We start from the raw sequence: 16369 nt of genomic DNA, 5'->3' as shown, positions 1-16369 counted from the left end.
GGATTTTGTAGCTTTAGTGGTGCACAGAAAAACAATATGAAAAAGTATGACAGAGCGAAAATATGGTACACTGAAGCAAGGCAAGCATGCAATGTACAGTAAACATGAATTGTCTTGACGGCAAAGATACTGTAGTTAATATTTATAAGGTCCAAGGAACACCATTTTCAATTGAAATAGATATCGGATTAATCAAATATGATTTACAGTATATAATTGATGAGGAAAGATAAAGGAAAAGTAGAAAAATTTCCTAATTGTCCCTAACCTCTGAAGTCAGAATAATGTAATGACACTGATACAGAGATGTGAGCACAGACCCTTTAGTTTTATCGAAGGCAGGTTCAATATGGTTTCTTTGAGCACAGAGAACTCCTCAGATTCCCCAAAGAGCTTCAAAAGAACGGATCCGAGGGTAAGATTTGACTGCTAGGTGAAAGAAAAACTCTAATATCTCTAGTGTAGTCTGTGAACCACATCAGATAGATAAATTGAGTTTCACTAGGCCTGTGCTCCCGACTGGAAATGGACGTGACGAAGGGTATACATAATAGGAAACGGATGATGTGCTAATCAAGTCGATAGTGCTTGGTTTTCTGCAGTAGAAGTGGTACACAGAATGTGAAATCTCACCTGCCACCTGGTCCAAAAGATCTTAAAAGGGAAATCTAGTGTGAAAGAAAAAGCACACATAGACTATACCAAAGTGCAGGTCAGGACCTATAGTATTATGTTATAGTAGCATAACTGGATGATCCAAAACATCTCCATAATGCAGCACTGCCAATCTAAAAAATCAGTCCTCTTAATGTAGCTTCCTTAGCTACAAGACAAGCCCTCCTCTAGTACAAGAAGAAGCAGCTGTGGCAAAGTGTTCTGAAGCTGTGACTGGTGTACCAAGCAGGGAAGCGGGGTTATGTGCTCTCTAATCTTTCCACTCCTAGAAACCAGAGCCATTGACTGTGGCTCAGATAGTATAACCTGCCTACAGTACCTTCTTTATGTGATGCAGGCAGGGTGCCTGAAAAAAAAAAGTCTTGACCCTGCTCTTCTTCAGTTTGGCTTCACAGCGTTTGCATTTACAGTGTTTCATATGTTAAGTTTGCATTTCTTATGGACACAACGGCAAAAATTGCATGACCAAGGTGAACTGCGAACTGCAGGGGAGGGCAGAGACCTGCCACGTGTGAGGAGTGTAGCGAATGCGATTAAGCTCAGACTGGGTCAGGGGTCCTCACAGGTGAAGCATAACACAGCAGGGCACTTCCCAGATCTACAGAAAACCAAAATGTCCAAGAGAGAGGCTTCCATCCAAAAATATTCTGTGACCACCTGTACAAATTGGTACTGTATAATCAGCTGGTGACAATTTCAAGATGTAACAAATCATGTTTTTCTCCCTCCTCTTTTCTTGAAGTGGAAATTGGAGAACTGACAGTAGTACTTTAGCAATAAAGTAGTGGACTTGACATGGATATTCTTTCTTGACTTGGGGCTGAAAACTAGGTCAAAAGATTTCTGTTGTCCTTTGCACTAAGGGATAAGGTTTACTTAGGGATCACATACTGTACAGTACCTCAGTCTGGTGGCCTTTTCCCTGATGAAATCGAAGTCCAAATATTGCACTTTTATTACAGCTACTGTACTCATCTGATGGACTATATGAGACTTTCATTCAAAAACTACTATTGAAACTTTCACGCACTCTCAGATAGTGTGTAGCTACTGGTGTCACACTTATACTGTAGGTGTGCATTATGGATAGCAAACAGTTTTGAGTTTGTACATTAAGAAAGCAATTTTTAAAAGGTAGAGCTTGTGCTTAGATGCTCTTATTTAAAAATGTTTAAAGCAAGTAGCTCAGACAGCACTATATCACTCGGCTACTCACAACTGGCAACCCACTGAAGCTCAGCAGGTGTGAGCCTGGTCAGTAACTGGATGAGAGACCTCCTGGGAAAGCTAAGGTTGCTGCTGGAAGAGGTGTTAGTGGGACCAATAGAGGACACTCACCTTGCGGTCTATGTGGGTTCTAAAGCCCCAGTATAGTGACAGGGACACTATACTGTAAAAAGGCGTTGTCCTTTGAATGAGACATAAACCTTAGGTCATGACTTTCTGTGGTCATTAAAAATTAAAAATCCCAAGGCATTTCTTGAAAAGAGTAAGGGTTTACCCCGGTGTCCTGGTCAAATTTTGTTCTGGCCTTTACCAATCATGGCCTCCTGATAATCCTCATCTCTGAACTGGCTTAATCACTCTGCTCTCCTCCCCACTGAGAGCTGGTGTGTGGGGAGAGTACATGTGCATTATGGCTGCCGCCATATCATCCAGGTGGGGCTGCACATGGGTGGTGGTGGTGAGGATCCCCATTACCTGTGAACTGCTGAATGGAGTGTTCAGAAAAGTGCTATATACAGTAAGTGTAAGGAATTATTATTATAATGCAGAATAATGTCTGTGATGTGCATTTAAATTACTGTAATACAAGGCAAAAGAGGGAAAAAGAAGTTCCAAGTGGATTTAGAACTGTAGCTACTTTGAGGTTAGCTTTTCCAACATTACTTAGAAAGGGCAGCCTCCATTAGATGCCTAACTTTATCAATCCCTGTGTGAAGACCTGAAAACTAATTAAATTAATGCTAGGGCAGTTACAGCCAAGCTGATAGTATTTTTTCTGAAGGAACTTCTGGATCACCTTGAGAACAACTACTGAGCTAATGAACAACTGGCACATAAAATATTGCAAGCAAGAGGTCAGGCTATAAATCCAGAAAGGCATAGAAGAGACTTAGAAAGTAATAAGTAAGCATACACTCTCAATCAAGACTTGAACTTCCTTAAGAATGTGCTGTAGGGTTGAGTTGAATGCCCAAAGGTCACTGGCTTATTATTTCAACAGTAATTTTAATTCAGGGCTTCTTTCTGAAAGGCCATTTGAAATATACCAACTTGTTCTACTGTATAGAATCATGTTCTAAACAGTTATTTACCAAATTGATTAAAAAAATACCAAAGTAGTGGCAGCACCAGTAACAAAAAAAATCCATGTTTTTTTCAGCACTTTGTACTGTATATTCGAGTTTCTTTGACTCCACTCAGTGAACTTAGTATTAATGCTGAGCACCAAAGGATAAAGTGAATCAATCACACTACTTCATGAAGCGTAGTTCAGGACCCTATGCATATGGTATAACCTGGAAGTAAGTGGAGAAGGACGACAGTGAGGAGACGACGAGGATCGGGATGGGTTGACAGACAGGGGGGAGTGACGACGGTGATCTGGTGCGGGGGGTGGCCAAGGCAAACGAGTCCAAAGAGTCCAGGGAGGAGTCCAGGGCGAAGTCCGAAGTCCAAAACCGGGTGATCCATTAAAGACGAGACAAAACATGGTTAAAAACCGGAACGGTATCCGGTACAGGGACAGGGAATAAAAACAGATTGACAAGGCCAGGCGCTCCGAGCCCTGGACTCAGACGGTCAGGACGCCGTGATGAAGCCTGTGTCGTCAGGTCTCTGCTGGACCCGCTGGTAGGCGAGCTTCCGGGTGTCCATCTCCCAGTGCTGAGACCGGAATAGTGAGAGCGCCAGGCTTAAAAAAGGAGGGGTAGAACAGGGGGCAGGTGCACATTATCAACTACAATATGAAAGAGCCGGAGCGCCCTGAAGAGGAGGGGTTATGATCATGACAGCTATTGCCACAGATTTGGGCAAGTTTTGATCTCGTCAAAAAAATACCTACTGTACTTCTACTTGAGAGCCCCTTACTATGATACATATTTATGTTTTGCAGAAGCACTGAATGTTTTCTTTCTATAAAGGCAACAGGAGAATAATGCTTTACAGTGCCACACTTTAAGAGGAATGAATTGCTACACATTTTTCAAACTCCTTACTTGGTCTTTTTCTGTCCTGTCAGGGGAAATTCAAATCTCTTTACTTTGTTGATCTAGGCACAACAATCTGTGTTGATCGATTTCCATTCCACACTATTTTAACTTTTTGAGCTTAGCAAAGCTTCAGCACCCCAGATTTTCAAACTTCTGCTTTTCTCTAACAGTCCCCTTCAGTGTGTCAAAGTATGACTTCACATTTTCATCATTTTAACATGTACTTCATGAAGTAGTCTGACAAATACTTTGATACATTTAAAGCTAATGGCAATTACTGTAAAAGCAGTATTCTAACAAATAGACCTGTAATGAAAGATGCATTTGCCTTTATGCACATTCATTGTTCTGTTTGTGGTAATAATTTACTTAAGGGTTTGATCTTTCATTCTTTTCTTATTTATAAAAGCTTACGTGGTGATTTAAGTCTTCTTGCAAAGGTAAAGATTTCTGAAACTTTATAAATTGCAATAATTACTTATTAAGATCTAAACATTTATTTCTGAATATACATGATTGCTCTGGCCATTTCTATTTATTCAAGTATGTTTAGTTTTTAAAATCAAATTGCTTTCAGGTGGCTTAGGGGCACAGTGGGTAGGCTTGCAGCCTTGTAGGGCTGGAGCCCTGGTTTCAATTCTGGACCTGGAGTACTATCTGTGTGGAGTATGTATGCCACCCTGTTTTTGTGTGTGTTTCTTACTACAGTCCAAAGGCATAATGGCAGGAATAATTGGATCCTGTTAAAACTGGCCCTGGTGTGAGTGTGTGTGTTTACTTTATGTCTCTTTGTGGCCTTTGGCAGACTGGCATCCTGTCCAGGTGTACCCGCTGCATGCCTGTTGCTTGCTGGGACCTGTATTGGGTCTAGTGGGTAGTAAATGGATGGATGCATGTTTGGTTTTCAAAACTTAATTTAAAAAAAAACATTATTCTAACTGTAAGCTTTTTTCCATTAAAGAAATAAACTGTAAAAAAAAATATTGTTAAATTAGGAAGGAGGTTCCAATAATACATCAAGTCAACAACAAGGCCATCTGCTGTACAGAATTGTTTGGTACATTTCCAAATTGTATTTATTAATCTCAGACAATGAAAATGAAGACGAAAGGGAAGAGAGTATAAACCAATTTGTCAGTTTCGTCAGTACATCATAGTTTTAATATTGAAGCTTAATTTATATTAATAATGGAGAGACTGCTCCGTTTGAAAAATAGCGCCATTATTCATTTAAAAGATTTTTTAAAAATATTCCATACTGTATCTAAGGAGCTCAAATAAGGGCACTACTTACAGTATGCACAGTTAGGCTCTGTTTATCCAGTTGATCAGCCTGTAAATAATAATATGAACACTAAAAATAACATTAAAAAATGTGGCACAATAGACGACTTGCATACAAGCCAACACCATAACAAAAGTCAAACCTCTTCGAGAAAAAAATCTAACGGAATTTTAACACCTTCGGTTTAAACAATTGCAAAATTATTGTAAAAAAGTTTATCCACCAGAGGGCGCTAGAAGATACAGACTGTTCCAAGTGGTGAGACGGTATGCAACTGTGTACAAAAGAGCAAACTTTGTCGATTCGAGTCGTTTTATATAGCCTTCGCTGTCATCTTAAATATTTAAGATGGATTTAAATACTGTAGAGTTTATTGGGTTTTGATCGCATGAAACCGAACACCTATGGAAGATCTAGTTACTCGAAAATCTAAGAAGGAATTACTAGGATTAATTTAATTAATTTTGAAAAGGTTAGCCAGGCTAATCAATATATACTGTCATTTACACTTTCTGTCTGTGGACATCTATGCCTAAAATTGGTGGGGATGATCCACAATGGAAGTTTTAGTTTTTTTTACAAAAATCTTTTTTTAACTAAAAAACAGGGTCTGTTTTCATGCTATATTGCTGGAGAAAAGAATAGTGCTTATAAGACAGGGAGTAGTGAATGTGAGGCTTGTATGTTGGGGGGGTTGGGGGGGATTTTAAAATGATTTTTTGTCGCTCCTGTGATTACACCCCTGACAGCAGATTTTAGTGTAACAATAGCATAGACTTCCTTTCATAAATCCTTTAATCAATATATGCAAACCTTTCTCATGACCCTTTGACCCAGGGTAGTCAATACCAGGATGTACTGTAGAAGACCTCACTGCAAACAAAATCAATATTCACTCAGCCTTTTGTATATTAAATACTCAGAAGTTTAATTAGTCTTTGTTTGAAATAGTATTAATAGGAATTCAATTACACTTAAAAGTTTAAACTAAGTGATGCATTTAATTGAATTTAAATTTGTCTGGCAAGGAATCAGATCCACTTCTTTGGCATTGTGTCAGGTGATGCGTTGTGTCTATCATGACATGGAAAAAAGTTTTGGTGACTAGATCTTTTACAGTAAAATAATTAAATAAACTTATTATAATATTTCTACTAATGACGTTTTATTTTGTTCGTTTGCATAATTGATCATGGTAATGCGTCATCAAGCTTGCAAAAGGTATTAGGATGTTAACACGTACTGTATGACGTCCGTGGACAATTTCCCTTGTGGCCTCAGGCCTTTACCATTTCTGTTAACAAACGTACTGTATAACAGTTTAGCAACTGCAGTTCAAGTATATGTGCAAAAGGGGGGATTTTGTGTGCAAAGCATCAAACAGATAACATTGAATTGGAAAAATGCAACTAACTGATGTCCTTCATATACACAGGGTTACTTTTAAAGCTGTCCCTTCCATTGCAGCCTGAAGTGAAAATGCAGAATTACCACCCTAAGCAAAGACACAATAATGAGACAAACTGTGATACAAACATTACCCAAGAAAACACAGTATTCATGCATCAAACATGCAAAATAATCCTAATCATCATACTAACAGAAAGTACAGTATGTCAGTTTGCATTGACAAATGTGCCCTGGATCTTTCCGTTATTATTGTGCTTTCACACCTTGCAAGTAACATAAAAAAATATGAGAGCCTGTTTGTTTATGTTCACAGTCTGTTTGACTTTTAACATCTTTATACTGTGTTTCCACTGTTATTTTATCCATTTATTTTTAATAGACATTATCACATACTGTACTTGAATGTGTATTTAATAATGCATCTAACAAAAGGTACAGCCAGGCTTACTCTTTCCCTCGTCTTGTAATAACAAGGACGCTTTTTGTTTTGCAAATTAATGTCCTCTCCCACTGACATGCTGCACTGAAGAGCCAGCGTCCCACAAAGCAATGAGATGTTCTCAGCAGCAGGTCTTTAAATTAAGGCCAAAATAAATTAACACAGAAACCGTAAGTGAGAAATTTGAAACGCAGGAGGCGGGAGTTCAAAAGAAAAACATTTGAAAGCACAGGTTTCAGAAAGAGCTCTTTAATAAGGCAAACACTTACTGTATTTTTAAACGCCATTAAACCGTGAAGGAAAAGTCTAGGACAGCATTTGGGGAATATGTAATGTTCTTTAAGCCTTTTCATGGTTTTGGGCAACAGATTTGCTGGGCAAGCAGTCAGCCGAATCTATGACACAGCTGACTTGAGGAATGGGGTGGGATAAAACCAGGTGCAGTGTGGGATAGAGCTGTCAATTGTTTCTTTATTATACACCCAATCGATTTCCAATCCAAAGTGTGCCTTCAGGTCTCCACTCACAGTGACATCCCTGTAGATATATCAGCTCATCTAAAATAATGTGTGGCACATCCTACAGTGCAGTGTCCCTGTTCACTATCTAGAGGCATGGAATTGGAAATTCTGGTCCAGAGGGAAGACTCCCAACACGACCTTCAGCAACAACCTGATTTTCCTTACCGATGAGGAGCAGTCCAGAAGGCTTGCAAAATCTTCTGTGATTGACATGCGGGAAGAGTATGGGGGAATAGGGCACTCCGTTTACAGCGATCATGTTTAAATCTGGAAGGAGCACTGTTGTACGACTCTCAATTCTACCTTGGCAAAGGGAGATTTTCAACCATCAAGGTTCAGGAAAGCAGAGCTTGTGGAGGCTTCTGTAGTGTTAAGCAAATAGAGTGTTAATCCCACCCCTGGATGGGACACCCATCCATCAAAAATTACACGAGCACTGCAGGCACTCCCTGATACAGCTGGGTGGATTAGAGCCCCGGAGTACTGGGCCTTTCTCAAACGTACAATAGCAGTGTCTGTAACAGGCACTTGAAGCCATGCTTGATGGATCCACACTATGTCCTACCACATTAGGTGCCTTGAGAGAGCCGTCATCAGCTCCATGGATAGAAATACAGCCCTGCTGAATTTACGACTGAGTTATAACAACCAAATCTACCTGCCATTCAGTCCCACAAGTCTATATATTGTAGCCTGTCCTACAAAAGTATTGTGGCTCAGAACGAGTGAAATTCCAGGCCTTTTTGATAATTCACTTGAAGCTAAATGACTTATTTTGTGCCCAATATTCATGTTTTATTTTTCTTCCCCTGTAGACTCTTGGGTGAGCCTGCCTCACAAATTTTTCATGAATCCTGTTTCAGAAAATTGATAGGGAAAGCTGGCAGACGCCAAAGCAAACTCTAGTACAGGCAGTAAGATGGAACACAATTGCTCAGCTTAGCATTATTTAGAGACCACTGGAAACCATATGCTGCTCTAAGTTTAAACAGATGGCATGGAAACAGTTTGAAATGTAGATGTGATTAGTAACCGAATTAAAAGAGCAACAGACAATTATTAAATCAGACATGGTTAAGTTAAGGCTTTAAGACAGAGAGGATCAAACACTGTCTTCTTCTTTAATGGATACAGTTTATCATGTGTCTGTTTATCTGAGACAATTGCCCTTTTTCTACTTAACAGTGTTTGTCATAAAACAAAATGAATGACGCATTGTCATTTTTCTCACAGTAACAATGCGTTATTTATTTCGTTTATAGACAAAAGGAGATCTGATTACAGGACCCTGCCACCAAATCCAAACTGGGATATTTTTCAAAGGTGAGGCAAGGAGGAATTTGAGATTAACATAACACTGTACAGGACTAGGACTGTTAACCATCCTAATACAGTATTAGGACTGTATCGACACCTACATCTACAGGACACTGACTACTTTAAATTTCACTATCATTTGACTTTAAAACCTCTTCCTGGAATTGAGAAAACTGAAATGTTAAAAACTGAGATATTACAGGTTCAATAAAATTGTTTTAATAAGGGAGAAATGCTCACTGAATAGAAATACTGCACTGGAAAGCACTTTGATCCTGAATCCAAATAGAGTAGTTCAGCAAAAAGGCATCATTTTACTTTTAAAAAGATGTATGTATGTATCTGTTTTTGCTGCATGCACTTCCAGTCAGAATTTTACACATTTGAAGGAACTAGGCTGACAAATTGTTCTAGGAAGAATCAGCTAGCTGAAATATTTGGCATGTATCTGGCTATTACTTGGTGAGTATTTTGAGATCTTTTGCACACAGAAGAGATTGTATATTTCCAGATTGCAGTCTGCCTCAACAAAACCTAACTGCACTGTCGTTCCTTTTATAGAATCAACACAAAGTGTCAGACTCCTCATCAGAGAGATTCGTAGCAGATTGTGTTGTAAGTGCCTCATCTGTAATATCACACAGCATCCCTGAAAACACTGGATTCTCGGCACTCTTGCTTTCAGTCCAAGGAATTAAAGGTTCCATTCGTCAATGCCACCATCGTTCAAATTAACTTTTGGCACTCTACCCAAGGCACATTTCAGCTTAAAAATATCTAAGAATCTGTTAGTGTAACTTTACAGGTTAGACCAGAGATCAGACGATTGGAAAAAAAATGGAAAATGTGAAACAGTTTAATTCAGACCTGTAGAAGAAATAATAATAATAATAATAATAATAACTGTTAAGCACTGCACCAAAATGTCAATATAGTATTGATTGTTTGTAAGATTCCTAGCATTGAAGTGCAAGCCTCTGGTTTTGCCATTTGCTGCACGAAATAGCAGCTCCCAGAAAGATAACAAGCAGAAGACAGGAGCTAAATACTGATATATTTAAATGAATACGCACTTGGGAAGGATTGGAGGAGAAATGTGCCGCGTTTTTAAAGTTGAGATAATGCAGCGATGTGCTAGGCTCATTTTTCAGATGCCTCTAATCACTGATAGTTTTCTTATTATCAGATGGCTCACTGCTCACCATCCAAGCTTATTGACTCATGTTATCCACTGTGGCTTTCTAATTTAGGAGGAGAAGAAAACAAGAAATATTGGCAATGGCTTTCTCTTCCTCATCCAGATTAATGGTTTATACTGCAAAGACCAGGATGGACAGTATGCAAACACTGCAGGCACCCTCTGCACAGCAGTAGTCATTATCATTTTTTGCTAGAAACTTGTTTTTTAAAATATTTATTCAAAATAAATAACATGCATTTACTCTGAAAATATACATGACATACAAATGACATGCCAGAGTGGCATGATAAAGTCTGAAAATTAAACTAGTTAGTAATGAGTGATATAGTGAGGAGAGCAATAGAAATGAACTGGCTTTAAGAAGCATAATGCTAGATACTGTAGGACGTATAGGGAAAATCTGACCGGGGGAGTCTTGAGAATGTGCAATAAGGAACTCCGTGAATGTACAGGTCCTTTGTGTCTCATAACACGCCCTGTGTGAGAATATATGGCTAACCGAGCCTTTAAAATTTGCAGACTTTTAAAAAAATAATAGCATCATCGGCAAACAGCTTAGTGTTTGTTTCTTTGGGCCGACTGGTATAATAAACGCTTTGTACAACGTGCACTGAATTGCCCTTTCTACTACAGCAACAGTAGAAATCCATTTACACTGCCTCCTCCCATTGTAAAGCTTTCCATTTAATTTCAGCCTGGGCCTGTAGCGGGAAATCATTGTACCTGAGCGACGATGTGGGAACCAGTGGGAGATTTTACAACATCGTCTCAGGAAGACGGCTGTATCGGCCCGAGGGGATCCATAATGTTCCACTATAAACGGAAAATACAGTCCAAATAAAAGCCTTTTATTATAAAACAAGCATCCCATCTCCCGGTCTGTTTGGTTTAGCGTGTTATGCTATCTCTCATAAAAAAGTAATTTGAAGGGCTGGCACCACTCCAAAGCAAAGTATTTAAAGCAAAATTTAAAATAAATAAAATAAAACATTTTAACTACATTTAAGAATTCCTGAAAGTGATAAGGTTATATGATTTGTATGATCAATAGGGAGCAAGTAATGTTTAGCATTTGGCTTATGTGCATGCTGTTCCTATACTTAAGGGGATTTCAGGGATCTCTGCAAATGTTTGTCTACTGTTAATCCTTTTGCTGCAAATCCTCTCACATTCGGGTCTCTCGTCTGGTCCTCTTTTTTTCCCTCATTGTGATCCACATTTGGAGAACTTTTCCTTTGAAATGGTGACTGAGGTGCATTCTGCACAATTATGCTGGTGATTATTTTTGTCTTTATTCCTGAGAGAATGGGATGTGTGCAGCTTCTACTGGATCTACTGAAGAGTAAATAATTTGGGCACTGCATTATTTCTGACTGCTTCCAGGAGAAACATCACATGGACATCATCTCTCCCACAGTCCTTCTAGATCATGTTCAACTAGAGCTGGCCAACCTACTGGAGGTTATCCAATCCAACCCTGTACCATATATTGTATATGGGGATTGGAGGTAATAACCGTTCATACAATATAGTACTATATAGACTTAACAATAATAATTCCATACACTTGTACAGCACTTTTCTGGACACTCCACTCAAAGCACTTTACAGGTAATGGTGACTCCCCTCCACCAACACCAATGTGCAGCCCCACCTGGATGATGTTATGGCAGTGGGGAGGAGAACAGAGTGATGAAGTCAATTTAGAGATGGGGATTATTAGGAGGCCTGGGCAAAATCTGGCCACAACACTAGGGTAATATTTCTTTTCAAGAAATGCCCTGGAATTTTTAATGACAAAAGAGAGTCAGGGTCTCAGTTTTAAGTCTCATCTGAAGGATGGAGCCTTTTTAAAGTATAGTACGCCCCTCCTGTAGGACAGACAGTAGGGTGAGCGCCCCCTACTGGTCCCACTAACACCACGTCCAGCAGCAACCTTACTGGTACTGGCCAGTAGTGATGGTCGGGTTGACTCACACCCGCGGGCCGGGCGGACAAGAGTCAAACAAAAAGATTTCAGAGCGGGTCAGGCGAGTGCAGGTTCGTTTCTCGCATCCGCGGGCGGGTGTGGGTGAAAAAAAAGCCAACCCACGCATCACTGGCCTGGCTCACACCAAGTGGCTTCAGTGGGTTGCCAGTTGTGAGTTGCAGGGCAATATGACTTGTTCCCACAACAGTACAACTTCCTGACACCCCTGAAGGAAAATCTGATCTCGAGCACTTGTGATCTGATTCTTCAGTTTTAGCACACATTTCCAGTGCAGGTGTTTTTATGTTGTACCCTTTCACCTCCTTATAAAATGCATCTGTAACTTTTTTTACCATAGCGCTTTTTTCAAGTGACCTTTGCACAATTGTTTTTAGTGTGAGTCACCTTGGATCAAGACAGTAATAATAAAGTTGGGAACAGCTCCACAGAGACATGGTGTAATGGTTAGGGAAGCAGTCTTCTTTTGTAACCTCAGGGAGATATTTACAAAAAAAGCAGTAATCCAATGTTTTCTGCCTGAATATGAGAATGGGAGAGCAAGCTCTGTGAAGCACCTGTACAGACAGTACTGTACTCAACATTTCTTAACATTGAATCTTAAGTAAATGTATATACTTCTGTATAATCTATATATACTGTAAGTCTATACAGGCATTAGTATTATTTTATTAAGTAATGGTACTAGACAAAATTGTTTTTTTATTGCAAAGACTTCATTGTGTAGACAAAACTTTGTTTTGATTCTTGAATTAAAAAATAGCAATCGTCAAGATTTTCTCCCAATGTTTCTTTTATCAGAGAGCAATACATTATTAATGTATACATTAGATTTTAACAGTAATAAATGAGAACTGTAATTGGCTAGAGTCTGTTTTTTTCAAGTACTGCATAGGGATCTTACTAGAAATGTGAGCTGTGCAGAATTATATGAAAAAGCAAATACTTCAGGCTATGAAACTTGTTTTTTCATTATCAAGCCTTTATGATATCTACCATTTCTCAAGCCCCACTTTATTTTAAAAAAAGTGAAGTTCAAAACACACTTTTTAATGAAAAATGGGATGCAAAAGACTTAATTAAGAAAGAATGAAAGTCCCGTGAAAGAGTCATACATTTTAATTGACATTTTTAATTTGCCCTAAACCATTTTATCTTTGTCGCCTGCCTGTTTTGGATAAGTCAGTGTGTATTAATTGCTTTTTGAAAAGACTAATTTCTGAAATACGGTTTAATAGCAATTCATAGCCATGTACTGGGTAAATGACTTATGTCTTAAGTTTTACTTAGGGAAATTTATGGAGAGGCATTAAATGTTAAAAAAAGATACATGAAAATATTGTCATAAATCAGACAATAAAAATGACAACTTTCATACTGTAATAATGCATTATTAGCAAAAATTGGTTATCATGGGAACTATATACAATTATTCAAACTTTGTTTTAATTTTACATTTCCCAACGCTGAACTTTGTTCAAAATGTTTTAGAATAACAAAACTTTAATAATAAAGAACACTTTTAAAAGCATAAAAAATTGCCTTTTTCTTTAATGTAGTTGAAAGGGACTATTGTGTTTTGACAAATGTTAGTTTTACCAAAATAAAATAAAGGTAAGAGTTTTGGAACATTGGTCTGATTTGTTTTCAATTAGACAAGAAACAGAAAATGAAAATGAAGCAAAGGGGTTGTCCTATAAGTTATAAGAGCATATAGTTCTCAAGACAACCCAAGAGAATAATTGTGGATTGTTCGCTTTATTTTTTAAAGATCAGGCAGAAAGTACAGTACATGACAGGAAAATTTGAGCCCTTTACTTTATACGACTCAATGCTTTTTACTGAGACAATGTTTAGTTAAAGGTTAATTACCCTTTGTGGGCATTTCATAATATTGCAAAAGATCAAGACCAACGTCTTACCAACCTTTCTATCATCTGCATTGTGTATTATTACTGCCTCATGAGTGACTGTGATATTTTGTTTGTCCTTGTTTGAGATGCACTGCAAGTCAGAACACCCAGAGGTGTAGCTAATGAAGGCCACAGCAGAAAGGTTCCTCGGCGCTTCACACATAACCACACAAATATTTCATTTTTAGCTCCGGGAACAGACAGCGTGGAAACTGGTGAACCGGAGCCAGAGACTAATTTGGAGGACTGCGATTCACCTGAAACACAACAGCAGGAATCGATCTCCTGCTGGCCCAAACTTGCATGCTGCTTTCACTCCACCCATTACCAAGCGCAGGACGAGTGCTGATGGCTTAATCCACAATTCAGGTCATTTATTCCTAGACGTTTGTTAAACATTTGAACTGCAGAGATCTGGTTGCACAATACATTTCAGGTTCTTGCTAATAATGTCAAATAAAGCACATAATCTAAGAATAATTCTTGTGTGTTAAGGAAGAAAGAACAGTTAACTTTATACTTTGTAAACTTGGTTATCATTTTGAGAAATGTAGTGATATAATTTCAAGCGAATTAGCAATGTAAATGCAGCCACAAGAGCCAGAACAAATCTGCTTTTCCTCCTTATGAGTCTCAGTAGTAGTCAGCGATTGGTGCCAAAAACATCATTTTTACTTACAAAACTGAAAAAGAAAATGAGGAAAGGCCTTTGAACACCGGTTTGTCTTTCGTTTGTTTTTTCTTCCAATAGAAAGACAGAGTACCTGACTCTCAGTCATGACAGTGGGTTTCATGCTGATGTAGCAGGTCACGAAGGCCCACAAGGAAAACAGAAACATTACTAACATGCAGAATATTTATATGCTGTAAATCGTGATGCAATCACAAAATAAACTCTTTACAAAAACACGGATGGGTGTAAGATAGTACACTGCAGGAATGAGAACAATGCAATATTATGACTCCATTTAATTGCTGAATAGTCTCGTCTGCATACAGTATGATCAGTGCAGACATGTTTGACTGCTGTAATAGTTTAATAAAAGTAAGCCATATAGTGAGTGAACTATATCTCCTAAGTAATCAAAAACAACTGTGTCACATCTCTGTCATCATCCTTCTATTTTTTTCTTTCAAATTGGTAGAATTAGCCATCAAGGTGTGTTTTAATTTATAGATGTTTTATATTCTGAGTTACCTACAGTATAAGAAAACTATTAAGTAGTATTTGTTTGCAAAACTGCCTCAAAGTTGATATGTTGAATTCAATTCAATTGCACTCATTCAAATCTGCAGTCTAGTTCAAGTATCTAAAACTGATCATCTTGTATGTCGGCTTCAAAAAGTAGCAAAATTCACTCGTTCTGAAGCATGTGCATTATTGCAACAGAAAAAGATTGTTTTTCAAATATTACTTATTAGGGATAAGTAATATTGATATTTTCTTTGCTTTAGAGTTTACATGATGATAAAGCCTGACAGGTCGTAATATGAAAAATATTTCTGTGTAACATACTGCACCAAAACTTGTGCTCAAACCAGGTTTCACACCTACAGTACCATTTTTGCCAATAGAAAGCAACCGATGAAAAAACACAGTGAGAGGATATCAGTGCTTCATAGAAATCTATCCCCACGATTTAAGCAATCCTTTTTGTCATCATTATATTCAAAACTTAAGTTAAGATGCATTTAATACTGTATGGTTTGACTAAGAACAAAATTTCAATTGGATTAAAAGAAGTGTGTTCGCAACCCTGCTTGTTTACAATGTTATCGAGCCGCTTCACATCACTGGCAGTTTTGTTGCCTCGTTCTGAATTGCAGACAATAAGGGCAATATGGTGCTACACCTAGCTAGAAATCTGCGTTTATTTAGCGATGCAAATTGGAAGTTTTACAAGCTACCGCATACTTTGCTTTTTCATGGTGGTTTGAAAGGAACTCATCAACTCTGATTCTTCCTAATCCTGAAATGTAAAAATACCATTGTGTCCCCAAAAGCTAGGAATTGTACAATCTGGGAAGAAGAAAAAAGGTTCTGCAGGTCAGATGAAAGTTATACCGTACAGTATATTAGCCTCATAAATGCAATTCCTTAGGCTTATTACAACAATTCATCAGGGAGCAAAAAAAAAAAATTCCTCCACAATTGTGTAGCCGTCAGTCCTGCAATCCTGCAGATGTTAAGTGCTTGACCAGTGTCATCCAATTTCCTTTTTGCAGCAACAGGAATCAGATTAACATTTATTGATATTATGAACTGCTAGGGGACCTTACTGTGACCCTATACTAAGAATGGTGTCATTATGAGGTTCAAAAATGCAATTAGGTGTTATAGGCACTAATCTAAAATGACTCATGGAGTTTATTTGCTCCTAATAATGTTGCTTGTGAACAGGAGTA

General features: G+C 38.3%; 2 long non-coding RNA genes across 2 annotated transcripts; one reads left to right on the top strand and one right to left on the bottom strand.

The window, feature by feature from the left end:
* Window positions 1-2887: 2887 nt before the first annotated feature.
* Window positions 2888-5328, bottom strand: LOC138225079 (uncharacterized). The gene is made up of 2 exons (XR_011183663.1): window positions 5185-5328; window positions 2888-3592 (listed from the first exon to the last, which is right to left on the bottom strand). It is a non-coding gene; the product is annotated as an uncharacterized lncRNA (long non-coding RNA).
* A 68-nt stretch (window positions 5329-5396) lies between these two features.
* Window positions 5397-10850, top strand: LOC107075541 (uncharacterized). Its single transcript, XR_001477049.2, has 4 exons — window positions 5397-5441; window positions 8808-8868; window positions 9424-9477; window positions 10758-10850. It is a non-coding gene; the product is annotated as an uncharacterized lncRNA (long non-coding RNA).
* Window positions 10851-16369: the final 5519 nt, after the last annotated feature.

This window comes from Lepisosteus oculatus, chromosome 25 (assembly GCF_040954835.1).
Source record: "Lepisosteus oculatus isolate fLepOcu1 chromosome 25, fLepOcu1.hap2, whole genome shotgun sequence".
Lineage (NCBI taxonomy): Eukaryota > Metazoa > Chordata > Actinopteri > Semionotiformes > Lepisosteidae > Lepisosteus > Lepisosteus oculatus.
The sequence above is the reverse complement of the archived record's forward strand: the minus strand, read 5'-3'. Positions and strand labels throughout refer to the sequence as shown.